General features: G+C 47.2%; 1 long non-coding RNA gene across 3 annotated transcripts; it reads left to right on the top strand.

Moving 5' to 3' along the window:
- Positions 1–225: 225 nt before the first annotated feature.
- LOC119088797 lies at positions 226–10764 on the top strand. Of its 3 annotated transcripts, none has more exons than XR_005092526.1 (7): positions 226–257; positions 810–878; positions 4706–4781; positions 7461–7515; positions 8023–8128; positions 8228–8500; positions 10487–10764. It is a non-coding gene; the product is annotated as an uncharacterized LOC119088797 (long non-coding RNA). The 3 variants fall into 3 exon arrangements; XR_005092525.1 differs by lacking the exon at positions 10487–10764 and adding an exon at positions 8785–9040; XR_005092530.1 differs by lacking the exons at positions 226–257; positions 810–878; positions 4706–4781; positions 10487–10764 and adding exons at positions 4943–5886; positions 8785–9040.
- Positions 10765–12182: the final 1418 nt, after the last annotated feature.

Below are 12182 nucleotides of genomic sequence, written 5' to 3'. Positions count from 1 at the left end.
GCAGGGATCTGTCTGGATCTCTGTGAGTTCAAGGCCACACTGGGAACAGAGCCAGGCTGGTGGCACACAACTTAAATTCCAACACTAGTTAACCATAAAGGTCTGGAGGTCTAGACAGACAGACAGGAAGTGACAGAGCTGGGCAGGAAGAGGAAGTGATGCAGCTGGGCAGAGAGAGGAAGTGGAATGCAGAACAGAAAAACATATAGGTGTGGGTAAACAGGAAGTAGGTCTCTTTGGCAGAGGATTTCCAAGTGGTAAGAACGTGGCTGGCTTCTATCTGCTTTTTGCTTTCTCAGCTTTTTATCCCTATGTCTGCCTAGGTTTTTCATTAATAAGCACTTCATCCTACAGAAGAGGCCATCGTGAGCTGTCAGGTGTGTACTAAGAATCGAACCTGGGTCCTCTGGGAGAGCAGCCAGTGCTCTTAACTTCTGAGCCATCTCTCCAGCCCTTGTATGTTTTTTGAGACAGAGTCTCACTATGTTTTCCAGGTTGGCCTGGAACTTTTGGCATTCCTCCTTCCTGCCTCTGCCTCCTCTGCTGGGATGGCAGGTCTGTGCCACCACCGTGCCTGTCTGTAAATACATGTTCTGCTTGTGGTTTGGATCGGCAGGCTTATCAGAGTGGAGGTTTTCCATTCCATTTTAGCCCTTGGCTGCTGTTGCTGGCTTTTCTCGACGTCCTCTATCACCTGCCTGGCTGTTTTAGTTTGCTCACAATGGTTTAAAATCCCTGCAGCCTCCTCCTCTCTCTGGTCCCAGAGATCAGCTGTTCGGCTTCACAGGAGCGCTTGTTTTTTATTTCAGAGTTCTGTGGCTCTGTCGTTGGGCTGTCACTGCTGTGGTGTTCAGAGCACAGGGTGGTCAAAGTGTGAGGTATGTGCCAGCTTGACTAGGCAACTTATGTGATTTAAAAATACTTTGCCCTTGGCCCACACCTTTAATCCCAGCACTCGGGAGGTGGAGACAAGCAGATCTCTGTGAGTTCCAGGCCAGCCTGGTCTACAGAGTGAGTTCCAGGACAGCCAGAGGGGTACATAGAGAAACCCCATCTTGAAAAAGAAATTGCCTTACTAATGGCACAAGATGGGGGCTTGGTTGGAAACAATTGGAAAAAAAAAAAAACAAAAAAAAAAAAAACGACAGGAGTGGTTGAAATAATTACAGCATTCCCTGTCACCTACATTGAGAAAATAGACTGGCTGATGATAAAGTGAACCAAAGGGGTCAAAGGATAGCTCACAACACTTCAGGCCATTAAAACATGTGTGTGTGTGTGTGTGTGTGTGTGTGTGTGTGTGTGTGTGTGTGTACACCACAGCCCACGTGTAGAGATCAGAGGGCAACGTTCAGGAGTCAATTCTCTTCTTGGAGGATGGAAATGAGGGTGTGACAGGGTTTGTCAGCAAGCTCCTTTCCAGATGAGCCATCTCTTTGGTCCTCTCGGGTGTACTTGTACCTCTACTGTCTTTTGGACCCCCGGGCCAGGCAGCTGGTGACAGAGTGACTGTGTGGATCCTTTCAAGTTTGGGTGTGAAATGGAGACTCATCCTGAGGGAGTCTAGGGAGATCACCCTGAATGGTGCTGCGAAGTGCAGTCCTGTGGTGGGAGGTGTCCTTGGTAGCATTCCAGTGGGGTGGCGGCTGCTTCTCACCGGAGAAGGCAGCCAGGGAACCTGTGTTCTGATGCTGGGCCCCTCTTCCTAGCTGTGTGATCGCGATGGGGTAATCAGTTCACCCGATTCACTTCCGGAGATGACATTTGTCGTCCGTGTCACGGTGGAGTGGCCTTGTTTCTCTGTTTCATTTGTGTAGTATAGGAGGAGGATTTTTTTTCCCTTACCGTATAGGAGGAGGATTTTTTTTCCCATACCTCCTTCATGTGGGAACTTCCACAGTGCCAAGTTTCATCTTAGAGTTAAATGAATGACTTTGCTGGTCACTAAACCCAAACGTGATTTCAGATTTATCTGTGTAAAAATCGTTCTCATCTCTGAGAAAATCAACCACTTCAGGTGCCTTTGGTTATACTTTGATTTCTTGGGTACGGGACCCTCCCTAGTGGTTCAGAGGGAGCAGTTCGAGGGCCCAAGGAGGCAGAAGAATTCGTCTTTGGAGATGGAGCGTTGTTCCCAGGGCAGGTGTTTGTGTCCAGACCAGCACACCCGCCACACTTCCACTGTCGTTTACCCTCAGCTGTCACTGACATGTTCTGGACTAGGAAGAATGCACTTGGGCCACAGAGCTCTGAGGAGCAGAGCATTTTTTTTTTTTTTAATTTAAAAACTTTTATTGATTCTTTGTGAATTTCACATCATGCATTCCAATCCCACTTATCTCCTCATCCCCTCACATCCACCCTCTGCCCTTGCAACCTCTCCTCACCCCGCTGGGGCAGAGCATTTTGAGTGGTGACTGTGATTTAGACACACAAATATGGACTTGGCCGTGATTGACCTGGGCAGGAAGCTCTGTGGTCTGGGCCTGTCTTAGCTTCCTCACTGCCAAGATGAGTGACTGAAGTAGGTGACAGCCCGAAGTCTCTTTTGTTGTCCCACCTGTACCAGACCTAGGCAAGGCCTGGCTCTGAAGTGGGGATGGCTCCTTGTTGGGTCTCAGGACTCGATGCTCTGGTTTCTTCCTGAGAGTGACCCCTGGAGACCCTCCTCAGATCATCTGCCAAGCTTCTGACCAATGCTGATTATTTCCTGAACTGGAGAGTTGGTTCAGCGGTAAGAACACACTTGTTGGTCTTGCAGAGGACCCGGGTTCAATTCCCAGTACCCACATGGCAGCTCACAGCTGCTTGCAACCTCTGGGGATCTGATGCCTTCTTCTGACCTCTGCAGGCACCAGGCATGCACAGGGTGCACAGACACATGCAGGCAAAGCATTCATACACCTGACAGCCAACTAAACAAGCAAACAAATAAAAAACAAAAGTGATCATTATTGATGTCTTTCCTACCCTGGTTCCCTGGTGAATAAAGATTAAGGTTAGTGTTGCTGGAGGCTGGGGCAGTGATTTAAATTTAAAAACTGCCTTTACACCCAGTAAGGTGGCTAAGGGCACCTGTCTCCAAGCCTGATGATCTGAGTTTGATCCCAGCACACATGTTGGAAGGAGAGAACCATCGACTTACTGCAGCAAGATGGGCTGTGTGGAGGGTATGCACACATGCGCAAACAAACAAGTAAATCCGCTGCTTTTATGCTAACTCTCCACAGAATTTAAAAGCAAAGAAGGAAGGGGGAGGAGATATCCCAGCCTAAGCTTGGAAGCTTTTAAATGGCTGGAAAAAAAAATCATTGCATTAAGCCACAGTATACGGCACTCTGCAGGTATGTTATAATTTTCCTTTTTAAAGAAGACATCCAATGGCCATAACTGCTTTTGTATTGGCGCAGGGAAGCTCTCCCCGAATTTGAAAAGCTTTCATCTGCTATTCCTAATACACACTCCAAGGACGATGCCGTCTTGAGGAAGCACAATTAAACAGGGGGGTTAGTCCTTTCTCCCGGCCCTCAGGTTTAATTTTCCTGATTACAGTAGATTATGAGCCGTTGTGAATCTTGGTCTCCAGGAGAGACAGCGCCTTCTCCAGGTCCTTCCAACAGTTGTTTATGGCAGTGCCAGCCTCTTTCTGCCTCTCGGAGGCTCTTTATTTTTAAAGCAAGGCAGACAAGGCCTAAAATTATTCCATTAAAGAGGGGCAATTTTTGTAATGGGACTTAGAGTGCTTTGCAGAAGTGCAGGCAAGTTTCTTCAATATCCTGAGCATTATTCGCTCATTTAGTTAAATGATGTTTCTAATTCTCTGGTAATTACACGTAATGAGGCACTTTTTCTCTTCTTGATGAGACTTTAGCTTAATATGAGATGGCGTATTTTTTTCTTCTTCTTTTTTTTTCCCATGGGGATAATTACCCCTTCCCAGGAAAAGCAGGGTTTGTTGTGCAGAATATAGCAAATTATTTTATTTCCTGCCATCTTGACTGCCAGTAAATTATAAAATTAAGTTTCTGTGGCGCATTAGCACCATTTTGGAAAAGGCTGGAGACTTTTTCTTTCCTTTTTTTTTTTTTTTTAAAGAGAGCTTGCCTGCTCCAATACAAAAAGGAACAAAACAAAACAAAAACCACCTTATATACTGTTGGCTTCCAGGGCTGTAGAGGCCATTATTCATAGACCAGGCTTTTTTTCCCCTGCTAGTTTCTAGTATTCAGATATATTAAGGCAGCAACATAGGTTTAATTTTTCTGGATAATATCCAACATAGAATGTTCTTGTAAGTGCCTTTGTGCCCAGGTAATTATCGTAAAGTTAAGTAATATGTCTCTTCTTTTTTTCTGGCCTTTTTTCACTCATCCTTTGAATGTCAAATTACGTGTGTGTGTGTGTGTGTGTGTGTGTGTGTGTGTGTGTGTGTGTGTGATGCTTCTACTAGATGCAAAGCAGCTAAATTTGAATCACACGAAGGCGATGCTAAAAGCAAGAAATTCTGAGTTAATGTGGTTATTCTACTTAACTCTTCCTGTCGGAAAGCAAATTTGAAGGGAGAAAAACGTGGAGGAAGAGCATCATTAAGGATAATGTCATATTGACTTTGGCCTTCTGGATGCAATGATTTTTGCAGGTTTTAAGAAAAATGTGTCAATGCATATGTGCATGTATACTTCTTGTTGCTTGTTTGTTTCTGCAGAGGGAAGCTTTCTGAGGCAGAAATAACAGAGAGTGGAAACTGGAGCCCCTGGCTTGGGAGCCAGGGCCTGGTGAAGGTGGGCTCCATTACTCTTAACCAGCCACATGGTTTACCTTTCCTTCTGTAAAGTGGTGGCCCCTGAAGACCATCTCCAAATCAAACCCAGTAGGGAAAGGATCATGTGACCTAGATCCAAAGTGTGTGTGTGTGTGTGTGTGTGTGTGTGTGTGTGTGTGTGTGTTGTCATAGCCCCTACCTGCCACCATCCCTTCTAATGATGCTGTTTCCAGGTGTGCAAGTGTCTCTGCATCCCTACTGAACGGCTCAGTGGGACAGTGAAGAGATGATGCCCAGTGCAGGGTCTGTCCAGAACCAGGGCTTCCGGGATCTTTGAATCCGAGATCTTTCAGTTCAGCACTGTGTTTCTTCACTGGAAGTGTGTCCCTGGGGCTTCTGAAAGATGGCTTAATATTTCACTCCTCTTGGGGGAGACTGAAGGCTTTTTTAAAATTCTACTTTATGTTGTTTTTGTTTGTATGTCTGAATCCAAATGAGTACATTGTGAAAGGATAGAGCATGTTGGATGTGGGCTGATTTCTCCAAGTTTGGGAAAGGGATATTTATCAAACTTGATGACTCTTTCTCACCTGTGTAATAAGCCTGCAATAAAAGCCACCCATCTGGAGTTCTGATCTTAAGAAAGTGCTGTCTGCAGTCATCTGGTTCGGCGTAGTTACTCCCCTGGGAGTCACGGAGGTGGCTCCTCATGTGCCCTTCCTGGTGGCCCTCTCTCCTGACACAGAGGTCCAGACCCAGCCCCTGTCTGCCTTGCTCCCCCAAAGACCTTCCTGATGTCCACAATGCTGTGAACTAGGAAGCCAGCATGGTTGAGATCAAGACTGGGTTAGTTACTCTACTTTTCTTTGTGACCACTATGAGAAGCACTGTAAAGAAGGAAGGATTTCTTCTGGCTTGTGGTCAGAGATGGTGAAGTCCATAATAGAGGGGAAGGCAGAAGTATGAGGCATCTGTCACATGTGTCCCCAGTCATGAAGCGGAGAGCCACGAATTCTGGTGCACCATTGGCTTTCTCCTCCAGGAGGTGGTGCCCCCCAGATGTGGAGTGTGTCTTCCCTCCAGTTAACCTGCTCTGGACACTCATGAACTTGCCCCAAACTCAAGTGAGTGTAATCCACTCAGGATGACAAATTGACTCTTGCAGAACCCAGAGTCCACGGATCAGCTCCCAAGTTCTGCATCTGCCATCTGTCAATCTGGGAACTTATACAAGCTGCTTCTTTTCTCTGAGCCTCCTTTCCTCACCTGTAAATGAGTGTCATAATGATAACTTAGTTTTGATAAAAATGAGACATATTTCCTAAGACTTAATTGCTCAGCAATGGGAGCTATGCTGCTGTTATTACTGCCTCGACACCTACAGCTTGCCTAGGTGTGTGGAGGCGACATCCCAGCCACTGTTCCCTTAACTTAAAATAGTATTTGCAGGGCCTCCTGTCTACCATCTTATTCCTTTCTTATCCCCAGACATCAGTTCATTTGGATCTTCTCCATTCAGCCATCAAGTATGTCTTAGCTACTTCTCTATCGCTGTGAAGAAGCACCATGACCAAGGCAATCTATAAAAAAAGCGCTTAACTGGGGGTCTTGCTTACGGTCTCAGAGGGTGAGTCTATGACCTTTATGGTAGGGAGCATGGCAGTAGACAGGCAGGCATGACACTGGAGCAGTCGCTGAGAGCTTACATCTGATCTACAGGCACAGACACAGAGAACTAACTGGGAATGGTGCGTTTGAAACCTCAAAGCCCACCCCCAGTGACACACCTCCTCCAACAAGGCCACACCTCCTAATCCTTCCCAAACAGTTCCACCAACTGGGGACCAAACATTAAAATATATGAACCTATGGGGGCCATTCTTATCCAAACTACCACAAACTATTTGCAGTGTGCCTACCATATGCCAGTCCATATGCCAGTCCCACTTGCCTGCGCTGGTCATCTCACACACTTTTGGTGACAGCCCTAGTTAGAAAAGCCCTGTGTTTGTTTTCCCTGAACTCCTGAAGGACCATTCTTGGCATGTAGCCACAGGCCCTGCAAGCCTGAAGACTGTAGGCATGGCGGACCACTTGTAATTCCAACCTTGGGAGGTGGAGACAGGATCCCTGAGCAAACTGGCTAGCAAAATTAGCTATATTGGCGAGCTCTGGGTTTGATTGAGAGACCCTACTTAAGGGAAAGAGGTGGAAGAGCAATTGAGAATGAGTTCCAACACAACCTCAGACTTCCACATGCATACACGCTCAGATTCAGGTACTCCCCCACAAATGTCACCACACGGTGACATGCAAAAAAAATCCATCTACACATGCATCATACACATACACATTAAAAATAGAAAAAAGAAAAAGAAAATGAGTCACTGGGTCCCAAAGATGGGAGGACTCCTGAGACAGAGCCTCCACACCTTGCTGGCTTCCCACTTGAGTCAGTCTCTTCCTGGTGGCAATCTCCACAGACCGTCCTCACTGGACACTTTCCCCAGGACTCAGATGGTGGAGGGTGGAGACCCAGGAGTGTGTAAAAAGAAGGCTGGGAAATTCCTCTTAGCATAGGAATAAACACTACTTTGAATATTCAGTCCTTGAGGTTATAAATAACTGAGTTTTCATTGATGTGTAAGCGGTGATACATTTTGTACAATAATTAGTTATTTGATTACTTTTGTTTTAGCCTGAAGTAGAGGACAATTGACAACCGTGAATGCCCTGGAGACGGATGGGGCCGGGTGAGCTCCCTTTATTTATTACAAAACGCAACTTTATTAATATGAATTGACAGTAATTAATTTGCTAGTGTTGATGTTGTTAATAATTGCATGTAATTTATGAAATATTCATGCTGGAGTGAAATAAAGTAATGCACGGGTCCTGGGGCTTGGCTGTTAAGAAAAGTGTGAATAGTTCAGCCAAGATTTTGTACTTCAGTGTGCTGATAAGCAGAGTGGCTTGAGACAAAACAATGTTTGCATGAGGATAACCTTGAACTTCTGATCCTCTTGACTCTACCTCCTAAGTTCTGGGGCTCAAACCTAGATATTTATGCATCTTAAGTAAGCAGTCTACCTACTGAGCCACACCCCCAGCATCTTATTTTGTATGTTTTATTGACCTCTAGGCATTTGGGGGATTCTGGATTCATGCTTCAGGGAACCATAGAACTCTCTAAAATTAAACAGTACCTAATTTCATCTTTCTAGAAGTCAGCAAGCAGTTATTTTATCCCCATTTCACAGATAAAGAAACGAAGGCCAAAAGACAAGTCTTGGCTCCCAGGCAAGCTGAATTGTCAGATGCAAACTCAACTCTAGGACCTTGGCCTCCTAAGTCCAGGACCACAAAGTAAAATTTAATTTTGCTTTTATTCCATTTTTTTTTTCTGCCTATGAATGAAAGTATGGACGGCGCTCCCTCTAATTCAGTTTGGTCTCTTGTTCCTAGAAAAGGATTGCAGTTAGAGGGCATCACAATTGAATTCTGCTAATGCAGTCAGTGGCGCAGGGGGCCCTTGCTGGAGCCTGTGGTCCTCTGGGTCCAGGCGCCTCAGTCTGCAGGCTTGCTGGAGAGGACCCCTTGCCACCCCGGGGGCTTCAGGCCAGGAGCCCAAGGAGCAGCTGCGGGGAGCTAGAACATGCTCTGACCGGCCACGGAAGCCTTGCCTCACTCCCCCACATTTGGTGTCGGTCCCCTGCCGCCATATTGAAATTTTAAAAGGTTTGAACGTATTTCATTCTCATTTTCACACCAGGCCTACAAGTTATGTAGCTGGTTCTGCCCTCCATCTGAAACTCGGAGACAGGGTCTGAGGTAGTTAACCCCTTTCAACCTTTAGCTTTTCATCTGCGAAGCGGGGATGAGTGTAAAGAATAGAAACTACATGTAGGCAGAGATGTGCCCTTATCTCTTCCCTTAACCCAGTGGTGCAGGTGAGGTATCTGGTAAAGGGGCCACCCCTAGGAATCGAGGTCCCCCTAAGACAATGCATTTTTCCTTTCAAGATTTCCTGTTCTCTGCCACATCCCCTACGAGTGGACTTGAGGTTCAGCTAGGTCTGCCCATCTTTCTGAAGCCCGACCCAGAGAGGTATAGCCCTCGCCCGCCAGAACCTAAGTATGATTTTGGTTTTGTTTTTTGTTTTTTTAAAGATTTATTTTATTTATCGTGTACACAGTGTTTGGTCCACCAGATCTCATTACAGATGGTTGTGAGCCACCATGTGGTTGCTGGAAATTGAACTCAGGACCATAGGAAGAGCAGCCGGTGCTCTTAACCTCTGAGCCATCTCTCCAGCCTCCTTGTTTTTTGAGACAGGGTTTCTCTGTGTAGTTTTATTGCCTGTCCTGGAACTTGCGCTGTAGCCCAGGCTGGCTTCAAACTCAGAGATCTGCCTGGCTCTGCCTCCCTAGTGCTGGGATTAAAGGCATGCGCCACCACCGCCCGCCTCTAAGTATGATTTGTAACTCCTTAATTGTTCTTTTTTCTAAAACTCCTTTCTCGATGGTGACTGCACTCAGTAAGTGGCTGACCTCCACGCCCCCTTATCTCAAGGAGCTGGCTTTTTTTTAAAATTAATTAATTAATTTATTTGAGATGGATCTCTCTACATAGCCCTGGGTGTCCTGGTATTCACAATTCAACCATTGTAGACCAGGCTGGCCCCAAACTCACAGAGATCCACCTGCCTCTGCCTCTGAGTCCTGGGATTAAAGGTGTGCGCCACCAACCTGCTGTGGGCTGGTTTTTGTTCCTTCTCTTCCCCTTTGTCCTCCTCTCTTTCAGACAGAAGATTTACAGCTTGCCTGCCTGGAGCATTCTGTGGAAACTCTGTACATTGTCCCTGAGGTTCCTTTGTTAATGGGACTAAGAACCCCCAAGAGGGGACTCTGATTTCCTGGGCATCATGTAATGGCTCTGCAGGGCTCCCCAAAAATCCCAGTAACACTTCTTTCCTGCTGTTTACTTCTTTAGTTGGCAGAAAAAAAAAGAAAAAAAAAAAGGAACCTGGTGCCGCACCCTGGTTTGCATCAGAACGTTTGATGCCATCAAGCTCTTGGAGGGGTTGAATGAACCCATGCCTTATGAATTATGAGGTCCGGGGCCGAGTCAAGGGGTTTGGGCTGGATTTGTGTCTTCCAGTACTCACAGGAGTGAGCAAGAGCTGTAGCATCTTCCAGAAGGAGGGCAAAGAAGGATGGAGGCCAGTCCAGAGGCCACTTCATATCCTCCCTGAGCCTGCAGGGTCAGAAGCAAGGAACAGGCTGATAAATCTGTAGCTAATCCAGGTTGATAGTGTGCCCTGCAGTCTTGGTTGAGGATTTTGGAGGTCACCCCTGGAGTCAGAATGATGCAGGGCTGTCTAGGCTCAAGCTGACTATACTGGTTTCCTCCTCCGTTTGAGCTTCACCAGTCTGAGGAGAAAATAGAAACGTACAGTGTTTTCAGCAGACGACCATTTTCCCAGTGAGACATGTTGTCACCCAGAACTAATTTCTCATAGGTGTCAACAGTGTCATTTTTCAGGTGCCTCCTTGGGCCAGGGGACAGTTGAGGGTGCCCAACACAGTGACAATAAAAGGCCCTGTGTGGGTAGAGTGGTATAAAAGTGATTTTTGCATAGCTGTGACCAACAAACATATCCGAGACAACAACTTAAAAGGAATAATGGTTTATTTTGGCTCGCTGGCTCGTTTGAATTCACAGTCCTTGGCTCAGCTGACTTAGGATCTGTGACAGATGAAGCAGGACGCTGTGGTGGTGGAGCACACGCAAGAGGACCCTCTCCACCTGGCAGTGGACAAGCAGAGAGACAGAGAGAGACTGGGAACCTGGTAGAACCTTCAAGACCACACCCTGCCCCTCCCCAATCCCAGGTCATTTCCAGAAGTTTCCAGAATCTCCCCAAATAGGATCACCTGGACTTGAACTCAGGTCCTCATACTTGTGCAGGAAGTCATCTGCTGAGTCATCTCCCTAATCCCCAAAAGAGATTTTTTTAATTAAAATTTAATTCAACTATTTATTTTCCTTTGTTAATGTGGCTTGGAGTGTGTGTGTGTGTGTGTGTGTGTGTGTGTGCATTTTACCTATCTATCTATCTATCTATCTATCAATCTATCTATCTATCTATCTATTGGTATAGGAGGTGGAACACAAGACCTTGTGTGTGCTAGGCAAGCACTCTATCACTGAGCGATATTGCCCGCCTGTGTTTCTTTCAGGCAATGCTGGGCTAGACCACGAGTCCAGGATGGTCTTCTCATTAAAATCTCCTTAGAGCTCCTAGAAGGCTCAGTATCCATGCCCCAGTGAGGGTTCAGAACACAGCAGATTTCTAAAGAATATAACACAGGCAGCCAAAGACAAAGGGAGCATCATACTCTTTGGAGTCAGACAAACCTGGATTCAAATCCTGGCTCAGCCAGCTCCTGAGCCATCTGTGGGATGGGTGTGCTAGCCTCTGCTCATCCCTTTCTTCCTCAGTCAAAGATGTGCTCATGGAGGGCTTGGTAGGTCTGGCTCCCAGCACTGTGCATGCTGGCCTTGGACAAGGGGTGGGATGAGTGTGAAATGTGTCAGGGTGGCTGGCAGGGAGTCCTGCAGACACATCTGGACCATGCTGCATACTTCCTCTTTTCGGACATCGGCAGACACCTTTGGATAGTTCCTGAGCCCGCTGGTGGATAAAGGCAGAGCATCTTGCCTGGCTCTGACTGTCCTGTCCCAACCCAGGTGACAGCTTGGAGGAGGGGCCTCTTGACAGTGGTGATGGGCAGGGCACAAGGGCATTTCAGGTCAGTCCCCACCTCTCCCAAGAGTCCCCCCTCCCTTGGGGCCTGCCCTTCCTCACCTCCCCTGCCAAGAGCTATCTCTGAGCTCCGCATCCCTTGGCTGTTCCTAAAAGGACCTGAGACACACAAAAGGGAGCCGCATTTTCCGTTATCAAGACACAAAATCCTTACACTTAATTAAAACGTGCCATGGCAACAAGCCAGGCACGTGAAGCTGGGAGCAGAGTGGCCGTCACTGCCGAGGGCCATGCCCACGTGCCATCCTTTTGTTCTGGGCGCCAGGAGGGGTGACTGCACCGAGTCTTTTGTGAGCGTCCCTTTTGTCTGCAGCATGGGGCAGACACGCAGGGCCTCCGTGGGGCCTATGCCTGCAGCCTTTCTGGAGCTAACACCCTGATCAGGCCGTGAGACTGGGAATCTGGAGCAGGCTGGGCCCAGCCTATATCAGCTGAGGATCCCGCTGGCGCGCAGGTGTGAAAAGACATAGTCCCTGTATTCTGGATGCTCCTGGGAGAGACAGACACAGAGCAGATAGTTCTATGACAGAGGGAGGACTTGGCTGGGGTATGCCAAGGAGAGGGGTTGGAATCTGCAGGCTTCCTGCAGGG

Source organism: Peromyscus leucopus, chromosome 1 (genome assembly GCF_004664715.2).
Source record: "Peromyscus leucopus breed LL Stock chromosome 1, UCI_PerLeu_2.1, whole genome shotgun sequence".
In the NCBI taxonomy this organism is placed as follows: domain Eukaryota; kingdom Metazoa; phylum Chordata; class Mammalia; order Rodentia; family Cricetidae; genus Peromyscus; species Peromyscus leucopus.
Note: the sequence above shows the minus strand (reverse complement) of the source record. Positions and strands in the feature narration are given on the sequence as shown.